A 22,912-nucleotide genomic window follows, 5' to 3' on the forward strand; every position below is an offset into this window, starting at 1 on the left:
TGGAATTGTTTGCAAAGGTCCTTGTTTGCATTTTGAAGTTGGAGTTCTTTGGTAGGTATGTTTCTTGGGGCGAATGAAAAAACACATGTAACTGTCATCTACATGACCGGAAGTGTCTGTATTTTATTTTCAGAGATAGGATTATAAATCTTAGCTTAAATATTGATACAATAAATATATTGATAATGTGTATCACATAATCAAATGTGAAAACATACAGTACTTATTGGAGTCTCACCATGCGAAGGTATTACTGCACCAAAACCTTAATGTATCATTAGTGAGAGACTGTCACATTTTGGTTATGGTGTAAACAAGACACAGATTGAATTTTGAAAGCAATAAGTACCTTTATAGGAACTTACTGGAAATGTTTGATGTTCTTTCCATAAAACCTTTTTTGTGACTGTTTCAGTTTGAATCTAGTGTCATTTGGTTTTCTTTCATTAGGTATGAATCATTTTGACAGACTTACCAAATAACTGAATATAGAATTGAATACTGAGGTCAAGTTCATTCCTTGTATTGGCAATTACAATTTCATTTAAATCTGTAGCTCACAATCATAGATAACTATGGCTTTTGCTATGGCCTCTGCATGGAAAGACAAGTTTTGTGTCTCCTTATCCATTGCCTGTGCTGTTACACAAATTTTACCCAGTTGAGACAAGACCACCCTACTTCCTCTCCTTCTCCTAACCTCTTTTGCTATCCAATGCATCCATGCAAGTGTCAAGGGATGGTTCTAGCAGGAGGCAAAGTAACCAGGAGAGACTTTTCTCTGCAGTCTCTTATATTTTCCTTTTTTTACTTCACGTTTTTGCTATCTAGAGAGAGCTTTGTTCTGGTTATTTTTGAACTTCTGCAATTAAAACAGCTGTTTTTAATGGCACTTCAGAGAAACAAATAGGTACTTTGATGGACAGTGATATTCTGAGTGGCTCTTCCATGTGTGCTGTTTCTAGACATGTTAATTGAGTTTAGTGAGTGTCAAGTGGTTCGGCAGGATGTGAGGGCATCAGAACAGCACCACAGGCTTGGGCTCTCTTTGTTTCCACCAACAGCATTACTGATGTACCACTTGCTCTCAATGATTTGTGTGTGTGACTGTAATGTGTGTTGTGAATGAAATGTTGCTGGTGGAAAGGAATCAGATGAACTCAAAGATCTTGAGCACCATTCTTTGGCTACTAGAATTTTAGCTAAATTTTGTGTACTTGTACAATCTGCACATAACAATATAAACACTACAGTGCAATTGAAGTAAAGTTTGGATAACATTTCTATCTAGAAGTCTGAAATAAAGACCTTGGCAGGAGTGAAAAAAAGTGTCTGGAGAATCTCTTAAAAACCTCTCTTAATTTGGCAATTTGGATTGTTTCTTATAATGCTGGGAATCAAAGGCGTGATATATTTAGTCAAAAATGTAAGTACGGTTTTGCATATGGACATCAGTAGATATTTGTAAAAATGTACATGTAAGTTCCCGACTACACGGAGTCGCATGTCCGTTTTCCACACCTTGAATGTGTTATTTTTGTGACCGTCACGACTTCCAAGTACTCTGTTCATGAATATGGAGGATAGCCAGTTCTTTACGATCAGGTTACCATAGCTGTTTTCCCATTTCAGTAGAATTTCACAGAAAAGTGAACTTAGTGTTCTAGGTGGCTAACATCAGTTAACTAGGGAAAAATTCAACTGAACCTGAAAAGCAGGCAAAATCTTATGGCTTTAAAAATGACCAGCAAAGGTGTGTTATACTGAAATAAATTTATGCGACAACACAGACTAGGGAAAATATAGCTTAGTGAGTGGAAAAAGAACATAGAAAAGAGAGTTTGTTAGTCTGTCTTTTTCTGAAGCAAATATATTTAACAAATATGTAGATTTGCTTAAATAAATGTGCAAGTAAATGTCAATGCAAATATGAATTTGTTAAGAAAAAGTGAATTGTACATAGCCAAGAAAGTGTAATATGTTGCAACTAGGAGGAACAAAAAATGCAAATTATTGGGAGAAAGCAAGTATAAGAAGGATAGCCATAAAAACTCTACAAGAGATGTTTTAAGACCTTGATTAACAGTACGTAGACTAACAGAGAAGGAGACGTTACTCAGGGTCAGAAAGAATGATATTTGGGCAGAGTATCACTAAACAGGCTTTAAAAGAAGACTATATGCTGACCGTTTTTGCTTTCTTAACAGGTAAACCAGATAAAAAGCCAGATAAACTACAACATGCTCACATATCCAGTCAAGAAGCAAAATATTGTTATATAGCTCTTTAAACCACTGGGGTCTATGCTTCGTGGTTAATTTAATTAATATTGAGGATTCTTTTAGATCAGTCTGCAATGCTTTGTTGTTGTTGTTGTTGGGTTCGTCTTTTTTTATTTTTTAATATTTATTTTTTAAATCGTATGATAGGTTTTTTTGAACAAAATCAGTAAATCTCAATCTGCAGATAAATGTTTCATGAGTGGAAAGGTACTAAATATACTGGATCAGCTGGAATAATTTACTCAGTTCTGTCACTGACATAGAATGCGCAGTCAAACTGGTGGAAAACCAGCCCTTGAAACTGGATTTTGAGGTCTATTGCCTTTGTTTCTCTGAACCAAACCATAAGGGGGCTGCATTCCTAAGAAGCTGGTATCTGATATAAACACCTCTGCAATGTCAAAGCGATCTCAATCTTAAGGCGTACCATTTGGGATTATCAAGTTACCTTTGAGAATCCTTCTGTCTACGTTGATGTGTGTCATGGTCAGACGCTGTTTCCCTCCAAAAGCTTCCTTTCTGTTTCTGTGTTTGATAATGGATGTTTTGTTTGTTTACTCTGAATTGGATTGGGCTCTGGCTGAAGTTCTTGATGGAAAAACTGTTGTGATCTTGACGGTGACATACTGAAGTGCTTATAACAATCTTGGGAATGGTAAAAGCTGGAAGAAAGGAAGCAATTCTTTCTCCATGATAGTCCTGCAGATTGATTCCCAGGTCAGCGTGTGTAGCGGGAATGGTGAATGGATGCAGAACAGTACTTTATATTATTGCTTTTAGAGTGAAACAGTAAAACATGTTCCGATCTTCTCTTCATTCTTACAGGCACATGATAACTGCAGAGCTTCAAAATCAGGAGAGAAATTAGCTGGACAATTGCCTTCTGCCTTCCTAAATAGGTAAACATATTAGAAACAGAAACAGGGGCCTACCTACCTCATTCCTGTAAGCAGCAATGAACATCCCCTCTGCCCCTCAAATTAGCATCTGTCATTTAGGTGGTTTGAAATACTGAGCATAAAGGTCTTGCAAAGAAAACAAGGATTTAATTTGTTTTCTGGTTGACAACAGTTAAGTGTAGCCAACCAAAGAAACCAACCAAAATTATTAACAAGCTAACAGCATGCCTATTGCCTGTGGCAACATGGAGCTGATGGATGACGCAGTGTTACTCATTAAATGAATCTTCATCTGTGCTTCCTAAAGCTTGGATGCTAAATAAGTTCCTAAAGCCATCCATGTCATTGCCACGTTAAACTGCTGCAGCAGTTGATCTGTCGCTGCAGAAGCTCTGTTTTGGGCTTAGCTCTTTACTTTCATATTCCTTAATGGTTCATTCTGTAATTACATGATGTAACTGATTTTGAGACTTAAACTGAAGAACCCTGTAGTAATAACCTTGCTAAGGCCAGTGAACTGAACTTTACATTGGCTAAATAAGTGGTGTTTACATGATTATCAGCTGCTGTAAATTGCCATTTACTTGCTGACTTCTCTTGTCTTTTTTCTAGGGAGAAAGTGGGTTTACTGGTGTGGATGCCTGCCTCATTTGCTTCACCAATATGAGATAAAGTATGCAGGAGAGAAGGGAGATTTTTGCAAGTAGAACCTACCATGGTGAGTTGGATTTTGTCCCTACTTCTGCTGCAGAATTTCTCAGAGATGCTAAATACGTTAGTTAAACCAAACTTTTCATGCAAATGTTTCTTCTTCTCTGGAATTATGTTACGTGTAACACTTCCTTGACAGCAGTGCTGGATTGGGAAGTTCTTCCTGACTGCTTTTTCCTCCCCTGCCACATTAGGTCCACAGAATGGCTTGAGGAGACCTTCAGTAAATTAAAGCAGCAAACTAAATGGAGCTGAAAGCAATTACTTTCTACAATGTACACGAGAAATGTATGAGAAGCTGTGGCCTCTATTCTTGATTTGACACCAAAGGGTCTGTCTTGAACATTGTACTGAAAATTAAGTACACGGAAGCCAGATTTTTAATTTTGAGTTGCTAAATACACTCTAAAAGTGTAATAAAATGCAGGGACTCAAAATTAATAATGCTTTTAAAACTAATCAGTCTTACTTGGCTCCACTTTTTAAAGTAGTGTAGCAACTGCACACCTTACCGGCACCTTCTTAACTAAGCTCATTATGTTTTGTGAGACATGCATGTACTGAACGGATGAGCATGGAAGGAAAGAAGAAAATCATAAATTTCCCTTCAAGAGGTTCAAACAGTTAGAGTAAGTCAAATTTCTGGGGTCACACTTGCATGGGTGAGTTCTACTGAACATTTGAAAAAGCTGCTGATTGAGCCCTGTTGATTCTGCAAAATGCTTAAGAATAGGGATCTTGAATGAAAATACCAAATTGAGGATATAATTAAAGATGGTACTTTAATGCTAATACACAAGAGAACTGAATGAAAATTCTGTGTTATTGCATTATGAAATTTGACCTGTAGGGAGTTAGGGCCAGGATATTCTTCTAGCACCTTTGAGTGTGCATACCATTGGAACCATGGCCTCGAGGCCAGGCAGTGTTCAGATTTAAAGTCTGCCTACTTTTTTTGCTAGAATGAACAATGTGTTATAACATCCTCATATAGATACAGAAGACTTCTGTGCATATTTATGACTTTGGAAGCTATAATTTCTTTTGTGGACTGTTGTTATTATACTTGACATGCTTGAAGTGTTCTGTATTGTTTTTACACCTTGGAGGCTGGTTCTTGGTTTGGTTTTTTTTTTTTCCTTCACTGCTATGAATCCTGAGAGTTTTTTTATAATAAAACAAAAGTTTAATGCTTATGGATGTCAGGATAACAAAATACCTAGAAGAGATCAGTTTTCCATTACTGCAAATATATGTTTCCTGTCATTGTTCACTGTGATTGTGAAGAATTCCTAACAGAGTTCTAACAGTCCATAGCACTGCAGCATGGAAAATGTATCTGCCTGGATGTCTTCATTTGATGCATTTAATTTGTTTCTAACTTTAGAGCTTAACCTCAGGTTTGAAATTCATTGTAAACAACTTTTTCAACAGCAATGGGGACTAATGAAGCCTATAGTTTCCTATAGGTGCGTTGCCTTTATCTCCAGTCCTCGTGACAAAATTCTTTCTCTCCCATGGTTTCCCTTCTATGTTGCCTTAATTTCTTCAGGTTTTCGTAGACTCTCACTTCTGTGTTATCCAAGTTCTCACATGTGTATTCACAGTGCCTTGTAAAGATGCACAAAGTCCAGCTTCTGGGCCAAGGCCTCCCACATACTGCACAAAGAAATAAGCCTGAGCACGTGTGCATCTACAGATATGATGGGTTTGAGTTAATTCAGAATTAATTTAAACAAAAGCAAATACAATAACTTCTATTATTGTTGTAAAATCTAGGAATGACTCCTGGAACTGTAAGGAAAATTGTTCTTAACCTTTATCAGTATGAAATTCGATAACTTTATCATGACCAATTTCCATGAAACACTTTCTCTATAGTGGTCTATAGCACCTTGCAAGATGATTCAGTACTTAGGACTTACTAATTGTATTGGATCCACTGCAAAACCAAACCTATCCAGTGTTGGCGAGCTATATCAGCCTTACAAAAGGTGTTAATATAAACAATGAGTTGACTATTTGGGCATTTTTAATCATGTATTCCTTGAACCGGAGCAATGAAGAAAGCCTTATTTAATATTAAGTGGACTCAAGCACCCTTCCTGCTCTAATGTACGAACCTAAATCAGATGAAAGTTATGAAATATATGAGGTGGTTTACAACCAGTTAGAACTGGGCTTGGACTGTAAGAAGGAGAAACAACGTTTAAAGATACCTAAATGTTTTTATTCATGAACTGATGACTTGTGATGAGGATATAGAAGGCTCCTGGGAATATTATGGGAATGTGGTGATGTTCTGAAGACAAGGAACACATTGTTGAGCAAAAGAAGGGGAGTTCTAATCTACAAAAAGGTGTGCAATTCAATTTTTGTTAAAATCTACAGCGTGGTAGGAGGAATGTGTTATGGAGCCACTCAGAGTAATGACGCTTGTTACCCTGGTATTTCTGATCACCAGCTGGTCATAAGACAAATCTTCAGAGCCTCCTTCAAGGGTTGTATGGATTTGTGATCATAGAATCACAGAATGTGTCCTGATCCTGCCTTTTTTTTCCCCCCCTCTTTTTTCCTCTGACTACTAAAGGTCTGTTCTTGAATACAGATTCTTCGTCTGTCCCTCCCTTTCAGAAGTAGGACTTGATGCACCAAACTATCTTAAGGCTCCTGAACTATTGCTGAGCTCATCAGTTCTCTCTATAGCTGATGCATATTTTCAGTACTCCACCTTCTTCTGTGGGAACTGGTTTTTATTTAAGCTATTGAGGATTAAAAATGATATTAGTAAAACCTTTGGGATTCTTGCTGAGAATTTTATGACTATCCAGTTCGATCATGGAGAAAAAGCTGTATCCAAGTGTTGTAGATGGAAGGTTTCCTCGGGAACTGTTGTCACTTTAAAAGTCCTTGTCAGTTTGGGCACTGCACTCAGCATCTGCAAGTCCCTGTCTTTCTACTCAGGTGTCAGACCAATTTTATTTGTCCTTGCCAGATCACCAGCACTGAACAGATTGCATTGCTCTGTTCTGCTCGGGCAAAGTCAATCCACGTTGATGACTACTTTAATATTTTAAAAGTGATTATTTTATTTAGGGCAGGAACTCCAGCCAATTCCAGTCTCTTGCTAGTGATAGTGGTCAAACAGAGATAAGCAGTGTCTGCGTAGGACAAGTTAGACTCTGATCTTTCCGTATTTTGTGCCTAATTTAACTGAGAAATTATAAATTTGGTTCTCCAGAGTCATAACGTTGCATGACTCATGTGGTTTACCTTCTCCAACCTTGTTGTCAGGTAAGACCTATTAGCACTCTATATGCTATTAAGCTGTTATGTATCTAATCTCAACCAAATCCATCTGATGTGTTGCATCCATACATTTGAAGTATCTAATTCTACAGTATACTTCTGTTAGATTTTGCTTTTCAAGGACTAGAAGAGTAGGCGATTAGAGTATGCCAGGGAACCTGCTTATCTGAAGAAAGAGGAGGGAACGAAATGATCTACTATTCTACCTTACATTGCCATTCTAAGAATCTTTTGATGGCAAAATTCACATCTGAGCATTTAGTTATTTGTTGCAAAAATAGATCCTTCTTGGGTATTCCTTTTACCAGCTTTACAGAACTTATTTCTCTGAGTGTTCCCTGATGCATGACTTGAAAAAGAAAACCCTAGCTCAGGTGGCTAAAGCTTAAAGTCACAGATGCGGTTGTGTTGCTGTCTTGAAGCTGTAGCTTGTGCTGTGTAAGCCCTTCAGTTCCTGCTAAGCTCAATGTCTGCTTTGACAAGGGGGTTTTCTGGGTTGTACATAAGACCAAGTGTCTGTCACCCTCCATGCCCGTGCCTGCTCTGGGCTCATTCTCCTCCAAGAATTCTGATAGCTTCTCATTTGTTTTACACATCTGCAGCAGACGTCTGCTGTCTCCTGCAGGACTGGTGATGGTACCATCTGAAATATAACAAGCTGCTGCTTACAAGATTTTTAGGAAGCTGCCCTCTTTGGGATGTAAGCAATGTCCAGAGCTTTCAGGTGATGAGGAGGTGGTTATCAATAGAAAACAAATCTCACTTTAAATTTTCTGATGCGGTTAACACGATTTGTAGTCAGAGTGATAAGACAGTGTCATCTTGGCTATTGCTGTGGTAGTATTTTTAAAGAAGTATGTTGGCTTATTAGAGAACAGAGGCATTTGGTTTTGCGAATAACTGGGACACATTACCTGTCACTACAGGCAGATTACTCTTGAATTCATCATTTGGCAGTTACTGTTAATTTTAGGCTAATTTAAGACTATGTACCATTTGGTTTTAGTCTATCCGAAATTCAATATTGAATTTGTCTTGGGGATCCTCATTAAGATACAATTAATAAAGACTAACTGCTGTATTAGGATACTCAGGCTGCTCTGCCTAATGTGGGTGGAAGTAAAAGTGTGTTTTAATTACAGGCAAAGCTCCATCATTTTGAGATTTAATTGCTAGCTGGATTGGTTATTTTAATAACTGTCTATTATGAGACAATTTTGTTACATAATAACAACAATATTGTTATTATAGAGGTACATATCAGTGAGTACAAACATGTAGCTTTGCTTTTTCAAACGTAGAAAGCATAAACATTCTAGTTCATGCTCTTTAACTCTGGTATATCCCTTTACAGGTTTCATTACTTATTTTTTCAGTGTGAACTAGACTAATTTACCTAGACCTCATGAAATCAAAATACTTCTGCTAATTACCAGAAGTAAAATATTTCTAAGCCCTATTCCGTAATGAGCTATGAGATTCATCCTCTTTTGTACCAAATGTATAAATCATGTCACCAGTGAAAGAAGCCATGACTGTAAGGCTGTAACTTCACACAGCTTTTCAGGCCAGCATATCCAAACAAAAATTCATGGCTTAGTCAGTTCTGTGCAAGGTAGGTTCTCATGGAATTCCAGGAAATTTTTGTTTGTCTCGAAGCTTACTATTTTTTCAGTAAAGCTGTGTTTTTTCCAAAATAGGTAGTTCTAGACCTGGATGAAAACAATTAAATGTATACTCAAAAAAAAAAAATAATCCATATTAATCTACAACCTTAATATATTGTAACATGAAAATAATCAATATAGAGCAATAGAAGGATGCATTTTAAACACTTCATGCAGTATAGAGACTTTTATAGTACTTAAACACTTCTTTTATAGATATTTAGCATTAACTCCATAAGAATACATGGGCACTGTAATAAATTTTTAGCATTGCAGAACCAAACTATAGGCTGACCTATAGATTCACAAACTTAAAGTAAATTAATGTAGCTTTGACTTACCCCTTTTGCAAAGACAAAATGGATTTCAGTAAAATTAGTCAAAAACTATCCATCCCTGATCTCTCAGTGTTATTAATGTGTATAAGGGCAGAGAGCATATGGATGGAGAAGTTGGTACTGTTTCTATAGGTAAAAGAAGACGGAGCCAGTTGGTGTGTTGGTAGAGAAGACGGGCAGTAACTGCTTTCCAAGAAAATCATCTCTCACATTTCGTCTTGAACTACCTCCATATGTTTCAAGCATGAAAAGCTGACACTGTTGGTTTCACATGGATGCTAAAAATCTTTGGAAACTTTACCCAGAGAGAATAAAATCCTTTTGAGTAACTAAAGTAAGTTTCAGTGTAAATTAGACCAATAAGATTCTAAAAAACATCTCTTCGTGGAGCAGTTATTTCTTTACAGAGGATCTTTAACACTCTCATAAGCTGAAATGACGTTTGGCAAATGGTAGGTTTCAAGACTGAAAAGGGTCAAACATGCACTGTGGTTAAGTTCCAGACACTTACTTCCTGGTGGTCATGTTTTGCTAAATTTGGAATTGAGTCAGCATCCTTTGCAAAATGTATACCGCGTGTTAATTATGTTCCGTATATTGTTTCATTGGAGGCCATGAGACTTGACTTTTTCATCTGTGTTCTTAAGTTACTTATTGTTGCTGTATCATAAAAATGAATAGAGCACTGGTGGTGTAATAAAGTAAGGAATGTCTTATTAGTCTTATAGGCAGGGATTAAAAGGATGGTTTATTAAAATATCTTGGTTGAAAAGTGGCATTAGTAGTTGGATAAATTTTTGTGATGAGGTATTTTATTTTATGAGGGAATGATCTTTCCCTTTATGCAGAGATTGAGAAAGATTTGCACTCTTTTCAGTACAGAAACTTTTATACATAAAATGAAATAATTTCAATCTTTTTTTTATTGATTCTGAAAGCATCTGATGAATTGCTCAATACTATGATGGAACGAGATAATTTGTTAAATACATTTGTGATTCTTGTGGTGATTAAAGCATCACTATGGGGAGACGCCACCCAAGAGGAAACCAGTTGTCTCTTCTCTGTATCTCTTACTCGGTGAAGTCATACTGACTACTAGCACTCTTTATAAAAAACAAACAAACAAACAAAACCACCACCAAAAACAAAAACCAACCCCCCCCCCAAACAGAAAAACAAACAAACAAACAAACAACAACAAACACAAAAAACCCCCCCAAAACAACAAAACAACTTTTGTAGTAGGAAATGACAGGACCTTAAAAATACTAAGGGATGCTTCTGTGTTCTTGAATGTCATCTGACTTATCTACAGTACTTCTTGTGAAATGGGTACTCTGTGGGTTGCTGAGGTTGGAACCACTCATGAGAGCAGCAAAAATAACAAAGCAGATGGCTGTCCAGTTACTTTATCTGTTGTATCGAATCGTTTGCAGTATAGGAAAGACAAGCACTGGGGGAATACCCAGTGTGTCTCTAAAAATAGTAGCAAAATATGTCTTATTCATTAGAAATAAATAGGAAAAGGGCATAACACATTCTAGTATTTATGCAGATTTTTATTTGAAAGGTGGAGCTAAGCAGAGCTGTATGCAGAATAGCTTTCTTCCTAAAAGTTCAGCTTCTAAAAGCCCAGCAATTAAAAAAAAAAAGAAAAAAAAAGTGATTATAAGTGATTAAATTGTTTTGGTAAACAGTGTTATAGTGAGAACTGAGATGTGCTGTGCCTGTTAATTTCTAGGCCATGTACTTGGACCAGTGAGACAAAAATCTCCAGTTTCTCTTGCAGTTACCGATAAGTAGATATAACAGTCAGCTTGTTCAAAGAAAGAAAAGTGATAAAGTAACTTCTGCACAGGGGAAAAGAAAAGGTATCTACCTGTCCTGCAGTATATGAAAACACTAATATATGTATATTTAGTATTTATTTTTTGGTACAGGTATCTAAATACTACACTACCATTTCTTGTAATGTCTGAATTCATCCAACATGTTGAAAAATTGATTGCAATTTTTAAGCAATACATATAACAGAGTATTTAGGTAATGTGGTTTTTAACTGTCTTCCTGGAATTAAGAACCTAGACTCCCAACATAGTTAATGGAGACTCCAAAGAGTAACTGGAACATCTTAGTAGAGTCTGTCTACGTTGGTTAACTGTCCAGGGAGAACTTCAGATCTCCGTTTTCAGATGGACCTGTCGGGCTGCAGACTAGGGGTTCTGAAATTCTTGCACCGTGTTTTTTCCATCTCTTCATAGGAAGAAAGTCTAATTAAATGGGTAAACCTTCAACTCTGCCATTAGGGTCTACAAATCAGGGTTCTAATGAGCTGGAAATGAAGTTTAGAAATCAGACATCACTGGATGATGTCATGTTAGCAAACTCACAGGCGTGCAGTCTTGAACTGATATCAAGCATCATGAAAAGTGGAATGCATTTTTAGCCTGCTTTTCTAACAGTCTCTCTAATGAGACTTGTGCCCATCCATCCATGTATCATTCTTCCCAGTTCCCCTGAAACCATCGTACAGTTTGAAAAATAGTTAGAATTGTCACAGTTAATAAAATTCTTAGAAAATTTGTGAAAGTCTGTCGCTTGTGGAGAAGAAAGACTGAAACTAGAACCATACTTTTTTCTACATTGACAGCACTTGTCTGGACAGTCTAGTGCATACGTGGTTCTGGACTAACTCTGGGGTGTGCTGGTGGCTGCAGAAGTTTAGGGTATTAAAAGACAAAAATCCAAAGAAAATGAGGCTTCTTTCCTGCAAAGCGGGTAGGATTTTCCAAATAAGTTTTCTACATGTGGAATTGATTTATTGATTCTGTGAATTCAGAGATGTTAACTGTGCCTCAAAGCATGGTGGTAGTTGTGTGTTATTAACTAAAGGTGCATAGAGGGATCTAGACAAAACTGAAGAGATCGGCACCTGCAGCACTGAGAGCTGCCTCCTGTTTCTGAAAAATGCTGGAGCTATTTGTAAATCTGGAAGGACACAGAACCGATGTTGCTTATCACACTGATGCTTGTTAGTGCACCTTCTGGTGTGCTCTTATAATGAACTTTACTCGTCGCTTTCACAATCAAAATGCTGGTTTTTTAAGGCCTAGTGTCCTTGTGCAAGAATACTGTATATTTTTTCTTCACTGAAGCTGTGCAGCAAATCGCAAATGATGGATAAAAGGTGTTTCTCTTCAGAATAAATAGTGTATGTTGTGCTGTTTGGTATTATAGTCAGCTTAGTCATGTTCAGGAGAAAGCAGCCAAACCTGGAAGTAAGAGCAAATTGCTGTAAAAACTAACCCCCTAATTTCATCTTTATGCCTCTACATACAGTGAGGAAGGTAGCTGAAAAAGATTTAGGTATTTTTTCAGATTCCTTGAAATATAGAAGCGGGAGGAGAAAAACAACTGCAGTTCCTCCATACTCTTCCATACCCCCGTTAGCCCTCTTAGGGCAATACATATTCTGCATTTTTCCTGCATCCAGCCAAGGCAAGGTGAGTGTATTGACCCATCTGCAATCCTTTCATTATGAACATCACTTTGTTACTTCTTTTCCATATTAGGAAGGCAAAGTGATATAATTCTAGCAGTTCAGGTCCTTTCATCAGCCAGGCTTCTCCAGTAAGAAACTTAATACATTTCAGCTTTGCTAGTCCTTAACTTTTTGTCTCCATATGGAAAAAAAGGCCCTTGCTGAAGTCGCCGCTTCCACAGATGCATGTGTCTTCATCTCAGTAGTGTTTAATGGATGGATTAGTTCATGGAAAGAACAGAGAACAATGTGAGGAAATCTGTCACTTAGTAAGTTCTTGTAGTGGTTTGGAGAAGGACTGATAGGACAAGAAGACTTCTAATGTCAGCTTTCAGTGGTGACACCGGCTAGGGTGACATTCTATGGAGTGTTTGGCTTTCAAGAGTTAAAGTATTATGAGAAAGTTTACTGCTTATCTGTAGGTAGCATTGGCAATTATAATATAAATTCTCTGAATGTCTTTCTGTCTGAGGACATGCTACTCAGAGCTTTTAATTCTATCAGTTGAATTACAGAGAAGATACAGAACTAGATTTTCAACCACCTCCTGGAGGTTGCCTACATAATTTTGGGTCTTTTGCTTTACTTTAGGAGACTGGCAGTCTAATTTAATCCAGCAGGTGTGGATATTTGTATGTGGGCTAGATATTCAGTCACATCAGCTGTGTAAAAAATCATAGGTCAGACTCAGTACCATTTGAAGTTGCCTGAGTAGTTTTTTGCAGCTGAACCTCTTTTGAATGAAATCTGTTTGTGAAAGTGCTGTTTTTTCATCCTTTTAGTGAAAGCCTCTAGTCTTTAGAGATCATCATCATAGAAAACATTGATGTTGTACATAAGAAAATAGTAGCTGCTATGTAGTTTCTGAGTTGCATAGATTAATATTATGTTGCACATAACCAGATCCACTTCTAAACCAATTAAACACAAATACTGGTGTCATTAGCTTAGTTCAGATCCAAGTTATAGTTGTGAATTTCTTCTTTTCCTGACACCACCACTTTTACTTTGATGCTAATGCTTGAAAAAACAAATTATTATCAACAAGACAAAGTTCAGCTGGTACCTTTTTACATTTTAAACTGCTATGAACTCCCCATAGATTATTTGCTTTTCGCTGTCTGCTGACTGCATCTCCAAGAAAGTAGTTCATTCTGTTTGTCAAGAAATGGAGAGTACTGGTGGTTGATTGACTGGTTCAGCAAACTGAAAAGAAAGAGGTTTTTCCAAAACATTTGTAAGTAAGAGAAGAGCTGACTCAGATGAGCAAATATTGCACGTATTCACTGTCTGGCAAACCAACTGATTTAGTGGGAAGTGACTGACATAAATGATAAAAACATAATTTTTCAAACAGGTTCCTGCAAAAATTGTCAGGGAAATGAGAGTAGCCCTTTTTCACTGCCGCTTCTGCTTAAGCCACCATTTTGATCAGCTCTTTTAGTTGCTTTCTTGTGGGTGATGATAGAACATGGTTTCAAGCAAAAGATTTTGTTTGCTTGTGGTGTTGTGTTTTGGGGGTTTGTTTGCTTGTTATTTCCTTCTAAGTGGTCTATAGTCTTGCCTGTTTGTTAAGCATCTGTCTTATCAAGCACTACTGACCTGTTGTGGGACTGACTCCCCACAGCTTTACTGTGCATTTATCTACAGATCAGCAGCAAAGCAGAGAAGTTTGCTCAATATATATTTAAAATAAAGACAAAAGGAATTTTTGTTTTATAACGCTCTCTACTTTCCAGGGCATTTTTTTGTTATAAAAAGCAGAGAAAAATGCAGCTATTTCTGAAATCCACATGTTTGAGATCTTTAAACATATATATAAAAATAATTCCTTCTGCGGTAGGTTGAACTAAAAGCTGTTTATGTGGTGAAGCTTGCACTGAGCTCTACAAAACATGTTCTAATTCCTTAGAGTGATGTTTGCATCATGTTTGTTGACTAAGGCTCAAAGAGAATATAAATTCTTTTGTATTTTCCCCTCTTTTTTTCTGTCTAGTACTCTATGATGAGCAGTTTGTTTCAGGAGAGATTGTTCTTCATTTAGTTTACAGATGGTGTGTTAATATGTGGATTTGGTACATAAGTTTAAAAAAGGGCACTGTTATTATTTTCTTTAGCTGTTGCCTGTAGACAACAATATTCGCTGTGGTGAAGGGTTTTATTCCCCAACCCTCAGGCTTATTTTGCCATCAATAGCAATTTCCATTTTTTTTTTTTTTCTGGCTTCCTAAATTTCCTGTTTCACACACTGATATTTAACTCCAACTGTGTCCTGCTTTTCATAGAACATTATAATAGATGATGACGACAGTGGCAATTAGAACTAATGGTCTGCTTCTTAGAGATGTGGAATGTCCATTAATCCTGTTGCAGTTGGTTAGAACTGTTCAAAAGCTCTCAAAAATCAGGCCGCTCTATTTTAACATCAAACTTTGAGTATCTGTTAGTTGCTAATGCCTTTCTTTTGTGTACAGTTCTTCTGCATGTTTCCTTATAACACTTTCCTTGATTCATCAGCTTCCAGTTCTCTTCATTGAGCCTGAGTATATCCTGTTAATTTTTTTTTTTATATTGCCTGAATTACAGGAAAAATTGCGAATGCAAAGAGATTATCCATTTTTATGTCTAGAGGTCGCTATAGCTTATTTGTAGTGAGAGAAAACTTAAAGAATGTTACAGAATTGATTTGGCTAACTGAAAGAGGGATTTTCTTGCTGCTTAGGGCCTCTTATATTTTCTTTAATTTTGATGAACAGCCGTTCTTAATACCAGATCATTTCACACTGGTTGCTGGACATATTTCTTGAAAACGAAGTCAAATTTATAGTTTGCTAGTATGTATAAGCTGAAGTCTAAAAACAAAAAAGAAACAGATTCCAAGAAAACTACAGAGAATTACAATGGTACAGTACTACTTTTGCCTTTATTTCTAAAAAAGATCTGCACGTTTTGTGTTGTCATTTGACAAAAAAAATACACCACCACCACCTTTAATAAGCCAGGACAAAGGCACAAATGACCAAGCTTACTCTTTTGCTATTTCCCTGAAGAAAATTGTTTTCACACCTTCCTATTGGCCGCCAGGATATCTCTAAATGGAGTATGAGAGGTCTCTGACAAATTTTGAAAAAGACATTTAGCCACATGTCTTGTATTCTGTAATCCTTTCTATACTGGTATTTCACAGCAGCACGTAAATTAATACACGCTGCTCATATGAACTAGACTAATAGTGCTAACATGCTCAGAGGCTACCAAGCACCACTTGGTTGAGTTTCAGTCAGTTTTAGAACAGATCATCAGTGACGTGGAAGTAAAACCAGAGGTACTGCAGGACGTGGCCTAGCAATGTGGGACTCCGTTTCCTCTTACCAAGAGTACTTCCTCAACAGCACTTTTAGCTGAAAAAAATTGTCCAGAATCAGACGGCCTGAAGCTTTGCCTCTGTTAGAAGTTTACTGTCAGAGATAGCATTGCAAATCCACCTGCTGTAGGTACTGATTTGTAAGTCAACCCTGATTTGCTTTTATCAATTACAGCAGTCCTACAAACAAATTAATTTATACCGTCAGGCACACTTTTTATCCAGTGCAACTGTAGCTGCATGGGATTGTTGGTCACAGAGAATTCCTCCCTCATGTTTAAGAAACATTTTATGTGTCAATAGAAGCCTTTCATGTATGCCAAACCTGAGGCACTCAGCCTATTGCAAGGTGTTCCTTCGATGTTGCTTGTCACGTTGTACAGGTATCTATTATTTCTTTGCCTAGGACTTGAAAGATCTTTACAACTGCAGTAGGATGTCTCAGCAATTTCTTCAAGATTTAATTCAGAGTAGGTACTTTTCTGCTTAAATAATGGAACAAAACTTGCCATTTTTCCCTTTCCACCATGAAAAGTGATCTGTTGGGTTGGCATTGAAACTAATGTGCTTACATCCTCCTATCCTCCCCTACTCTGGCAGAAAGTTGTAGAAATAACCCACAACTGAAAAAAACATTATTTTTTTTTCCTGACCCCGATACTAACTTTCAGATTTTTGAGATAAGCAAAGATTCCACCAATTGAACATGATTTATAATAATTATGCATTAGTCTTGCTGTAGTGACTGTAGGAATAAGTGTCTTCAGAGCACTTAAAACAGGTCAGTGTCCCTTATAATAGATTAGAGTCACGTTTCAATTCTTTCTCAGTATAAAATGCTATGCGTGACCTTCACTGCATGACTTTCCTACAGTTTGACACCCTGAGCTGAGGAAGAGTTCAAGATTGAAGTTCTGATCAGCTCCATGGCAAGCTGTGACAGCTCAGTCAACAGCATAGCTTTTGAGTTGTTTAATGGCCTTTAATACTGCATCTGTGATATATTGTTCTGTACTATTGAAATGAGAGGATGAGTGAGTGCTTTCTCTCTACATTTGTCTGATGCATGGTTTTCAGTTTTCCTAATGAGTTCTTCACAGACTGTCAATTACTTATGTAGTTTAAGTGAAACACACAGTTTCTATGCTTAAATTATGCATCTTCAAAATGTTGTGAAATGAGTCATTCCAGATTCCATGTCTTATATCTTTATTTTCTCCTTTGTATCTCTAGTTGTTCTAAAAATCTTGAAGATTACATCAAAGCATTTGAAGTTTTTACTAGGAAAAATAATTAAGCCTTTTGTTCTTCTTAGTTTGGTTTTCCAACATAAATGCAATAAACCAAGACCTTCATGTTTCACAGAAATGAGGATGGGAGTCACAGGGCTGAGGGAAATTACCAGTTCTGTTTTGCTGCATGTGTCTGTGTGAACTCTTTCCTGCTGTAGCTCATTTAACTGCTGTATACATTGAGTTGATATACTTACTGTTGAATTCCAGCACATTATATTGCCTGGCAAGTTAGTAACCTGCTATTCTTTCTACATTATATGCATCTAAGGACTTACAAGGACTTGCTTTTTATACATAATCTGAATCTCCAAAGTTCAGTTCTGGTGTTATTTTTTGCGTACTTGTAAGAGAGGGAACTTTCCTATCAGTCTGTCACTAAAGCTGTGGGATGAACCACAAGCATGGAAAAAAATCACCATTGTGTGTTTTGCCTTGATTTGAGGAACAATGCAAAGTAGAGAGTAACAGATAGTCAAGCTTTTTGTTTAAAATAGCAGCTGAATTGTCTACCTCAAGGCATGAATATGCTGAAAGCTCCATTTTGAAGGACTATACTAAAGTCTTAACGTGTTGCGTGTGCATTTAACGTACAGCATTTGAGCCTTTCTCCAGCCTCCATGTGCAAGAAGATAAATGATGCTCAGAGAATTGTACCAATAAGACTATTTATACAAAGCTCATAATGCTAACACTTTTGATGTTCTTTAAGCTTCTGCCTTCATGTCCCTGACAGCCCAATCCACTGCACACGTTTTCTGAGTCAAACTAGTAATAAGCCAAGGAGAGGAGAAATGTGTTCCGTTTCTCACATGGAAGAACCACTAGTCAGGGTAAATAAGAATTTTGCTACCTAGAGCAGAGATCTTTTCCTTCATCAGTAGCTTGTGACAAACTGTAGAGACTTAAGAAAGAGCTAAAGTGATAGATGCTTCTCATGCAGTGAATTCAAAGAGATTTCATGTGATGAAGGTTCAGTACAGAAAGAACATCTGTTTGTGCTAGCACTTCATAAATAATAATAAATATTAATTATATAATATGACTTCTAAAATACTACTGCTTTCTTATTGTTAGAGGCATCTTTTCCTTCATATGCTGCTTGAGCTAAATGAAATCTTTGCGAAGAACCACTGATTAATGTAAGGCCTTGTTCCGAATGTAGAATTTACACTGAAGAAGCCTAGTGTTAACAGAAACTAAGCACAAAGCTGGTGTCTTGTACTAAAACTACTTCAGACTTCACGCGTGAAAAAAAATAATGGAAGTGAGTACATGCTTGAGAGTTTGTGGGGATATGCTGATCTAGGTTCAACAGAATATTAGCAGAGAAGGTTTTCAGCGCTGTACAGCTGGTCCTGAGAAGGCTGTAGGAAGTATTTCAGTGCTGTGTTAGAAATAGAAGTGGAAAATGGGATATCTTTTGAGTTTAGCACAAGGACTGCGTGACAGTCTCAAAAGAAAAGTGAGGTACTTCTAAAACCTCAGTGGAGGAAGCTTCTTCAGCTCTTTGTCAATGATTACTTTGAAATATCAGACAAAAATAGGGGGAAAAATGAGAAGGTTACTGTGAGTGTTTGTTCTTAATGAAGAACTTCTGACCTCAGTTGATTTTACTAAGACTCCTTATCCTCAGAAGACCCGTTTGAGATCAAGTTCTTTGTTTTGAAATACATACAAGGGAGAATGCTCCCTCAGAAGGACCTTTCATAATAACAAAATTAAGTTCTTTAGGTCTGAAGTTAGCCTTAATGTTCGATTCCTTCACAGATTATGATTGTATTCTCTCATACGCTAGTCAGGTGAAATGCCATTTGTAACAAAGAACTTGTATTTCACAGAACGACTGCAGAAATTATTTGCAAGGGTAGCAGTAACTGCTATAAATCTCACTGCAAGTCATGTATAAGCTTGAGTTTTTGCACGCTGTACTTATCAAGGTAAGGATAGTGTTCAGTGAAACAGATAAAAACTAAAAAGATAAAACGGAAAACTACATAAATTATTGAAGCTGCAGTGCATGTGTGAGAAGTGCCAAAAAGGGCTGAGCTACATGCATTTCCTCATACCCTAACAATTGTAGTATCCACGGTAATCTTTTAGATCACTTATTTATGACAGCAAAGTAAATGGAATCGTTTTTAGCGTAGTTTAAATGGTACATTGTGATTTGCTAAAAATGTACGTACTGCAAGCACATGCATTAAGTCCTCTTTCAACTGAAGTAGGTTGAATGTTGAATGGAAAGGGTTTATTTTTCTGTGCAGCTGATGCCTTGAACAAGACTATAAAAATGCTTCATTCATTGTTTGTTAATATGTAGCTGGAAAAAGGAATATGCGTTGACTGCTTGATTATTTCCAGGGTGGGGATAAAAGTTAAATCTCCTTAGCAGAAACATAATCATTTGATTTTGAAGGCTGCATAACAGAGTTTTTAGTTATTTCCCCACAGCTATTAGGAATTTCATAATATAGATGGAAATGTTGAGGCATATTCACACTTGGTTATTTCTATCCCTTGCAGTTCAAGTGTATTTGAAAGTGTTAGAGCTATTAAAAGTTACTTCGGGAAGTTAATGAGGTTTTACAGTTAGGTTTTTTTAAAGGTCTGTGAAGGTGACAAAGATGAGGGTCATAGGGAAATGTGGGGTGACTGCTGCTTATATTTCCTTTGCAATGTATGAAATGATTCTTTTTATGTTATTCTGAACTTTAAAATAATCTCCTTCTGTATGAGGATATCTGTGATACGGTTCATTCATAAGCAAGCTCCAAAAAAGAACTGAAGATAATTCTTTGGTCAGATGTATAATTCTTGCATGAAAATACATCATGGTGAAGGGAAAAAAAAAGGTATAGGAATCTTATTAAGTATTATATATTAGCTCACAAACACTTTATGTTACAGTTGACACAGACAACTGGGATTTTTTGCATAAGGACTATTATCTACTGAGATTGAGTTATTTCTAGGAAATGTGGTATTCTAGGAACTAATGAGAAATAATACAATATTCTGTTTTCATATCATAAGTCTCACAAATTCATAAAAAATGTTGACCTTGTTATATTTCTGCATTATTGGAAGGAACATTTTCCATTATGAAAGGGTTTGGGCAGATATCTGTTAAATCCTGATTTTTATAAGACTGGCCTCAGTTACAAGTGTTTTGTGAATGGATTAAAAAGCCAGAAACAGTAAAACTGATTGTAAGTGCCTTTTAAAATAATAAGGTGAAGCTTATAGTAATTAGATTATATATTTGCAAACAGCAGGATTTATACTTAAGAGATAGGAGTAGATTTTATGCGAAGGGAAATACTGTTGATTTTGAAAATAAATCCCATGAAATAAAGTAGTATTCCTTCTTTCTTCATGTGTTTGTCCCTCTTTTCCATGAAAAAAGAATGGCTATCCTAGTTGATTCTTCTCCTGGATAACTCTTCAGTAGTTCATTGCCTTAAATTTTGAAAGCTTATACGAAGAAAAATTTCTGAAGGTGTATTTGGTGAATCTTAAAGAGAACTGTTAGATGAATTTTTAAGTGGGAATTACTATTTTCACATAAGGTAGCCATAAGGATATTTTTGTACATTCACAATACTTTTTTTTTTTTTTCCTTAATTGTCTGGGTTATGCCCAAGTAATCTTAATGCTAACTACTGTATATGGTGATTTATCCGCATTGAGAGTAGTATCTATTAGGCTCCTAAGGTCAAAGGTAAAGTTGATTTTTGCCAGTTGTCATTATTGTTATTCAAATAGCATGGAATAAGTACAGTTATTAATATACCACTTCTTTTCTTCCAGATTTCTCAGGGGACAAAATTTTGCTTATTCATACCTTCTACTGTGGCAAAAATGGATTATTTTCCTCACCAAAAACCAGCAGCGTAATGCCCATCTGACACATGCCTCAAGGAACTCTTATTTAAAGTCTGTTGTAAGTAAGTCAAATTAAAAACTTGCTTAAAGGTAGCTTTAATCAGCTGTGTATCTATTTACAGCTCAAGAATAAGCAGCCTTAAAAGGAGAACTAATCTTAGCAGCCTGGCTTCTCAGAAGTAGCGTTTGTTCCTAAATGAAAGTATAGGAGGAAGTAACTTGCTGTAAAGCAGAGGTTGAGGTTGAGCAGCTGCCTGACCACTGTGTGTCCATGTGTCCTACCTGTGTGCTCTGCTCCTCTCCCCACATCCCCCGGTAAAGCTTGACTGCGAGACAAGGCAAATCGGAAGCTGGGGGGTTATGCATGAATAACACAATGGAAAAGATTGTTTGCATTGTAAATGAAGCCTTAGCTCCTGTTGCTATGACAATTTTAGAATTTGCCATGTAGAAATAGGGGGCTAAGTAACTCAAAATGTGAGAAACAGCAAGTGGTTAAGCTGGTCTTCAGTGTGGTGGTGTCGAGCAGTGTGCATTTCGTGGTGTCTGTAGGCCCAAGTGTTTCATATGTAATGTAATGCAAACTTGAAAAAACTAAACTCCACATTATGTATATCCAATAATGGTTATTCAGATATCTTGCTTTTTATATGCTGATGTAAGTTTTATGCATGCAGAGTATGATAGATGTTTTTATGGGAGAAAACTATGTTAAGATTAGCGTTACGGCCAGCATACCTTCTTTATTTGAAAGAAGGATGACATTTGGAGGAATATGTTCAATTTTTGCAAACAATACCTTATTGTAGTGTCAGGAAAAAAAATTAAATGGGGAAAATGAGGGAAAAAATTCTGAATGAGGAAAAAAATCTAGCTTGTTCATATTGCTTCTGTAGAGATATATTTTAGTGGAAGAGATGCATGTTACTTAATGAAAATCTGTGTTTAATAAAAGACCTCATATTAACATTTGAAACCCTAATTCTTCTATTTCCAGTATAGTATAGTATAATCCTGCCTACTTCTTTATTACTCTTCCAGATAAAAGAATAATTGATGCTTGAATTTGATTTAAAATGAAGGTCTTTGTTTTAGGGAAATTCAGTTTTATTAGAGGCATTACATTTATCTCTTGCTTTCTGCCAGAACACAACACACTGTGAGGGCCCTTATAGATAAAATAAGAGAAACACTGTAACTGATTTACCTGCATTCTCTTATCTGTCATCTTGTATGAAAGCAAAAACATTATAGCAATGGTGGTGTTTTATCCTGAAAAAATACTGGTGAAGATATGTAGAGGATCCTTACCTAGAACGGCTCCGTCTCCTGCTTGTCAGTTTATTTTAGTTCTGAATGCCTATTCCTGTAGACTTCTTATTTATCGAGAATGGTTTTTTTTCCCTCTGAGAACATAATGATTCTTGAGTAAGAACAATAGTGTTATGAAAACTCTCTGAAGCTCTATGAAAACACAGCTGTAAAAATGTTCCAGCAGAACATCTGAGCAGATGAATTAATCCTTTTGCCTGTGCACCTGATGTAGGGCTGGTGCTGTGCGTTCTGCAAGGCTGTGGTCAGTGCTGGAGTGCAAGTGAAGGACCTCTCGGTTTTTATC

At 36.7% G+C, this 22,912-nt stretch overlaps 1 protein-coding gene across 7 annotated transcripts in view; it reads left to right on the plus strand.

Moving 5' to 3' along the window:
• The window catches only part of OTUD7A (OTU deubiquitinase 7A), a 120,135-nt gene that overhangs the window by 39,645 nt on the left and 57,578 nt on the right, over positions 1-22,912 (plus strand). For 4 of the 7 annotated variants that reach the window (XM_065641415.1, XM_065641422.1, XM_065641417.1 and 1 more), the window contains exons 2-4: positions 3,108-3,181; positions 3,794-3,899; positions 21,220-21,356. The gene's annotated coding sequence lies outside the window, so the exon portion shown is untranslated. The remainder of the gene's footprint in view (positions 1-3,107; positions 3,182-3,793; positions 3,900-21,219; positions 21,357-22,912) is intronic. The other 3 variants (XM_065641416.1, XM_065641418.1, XM_065641420.1) reach the window with 1 other exon arrangement.

This window comes from Caloenas nicobarica, chromosome 10, assembly GCF_036013445.1.
Source record: "Caloenas nicobarica isolate bCalNic1 chromosome 10, bCalNic1.hap1, whole genome shotgun sequence".
NCBI classification, from domain to species: Eukaryota; Metazoa; Chordata; class Aves; order Columbiformes; family Columbidae; genus Caloenas; species Caloenas nicobarica.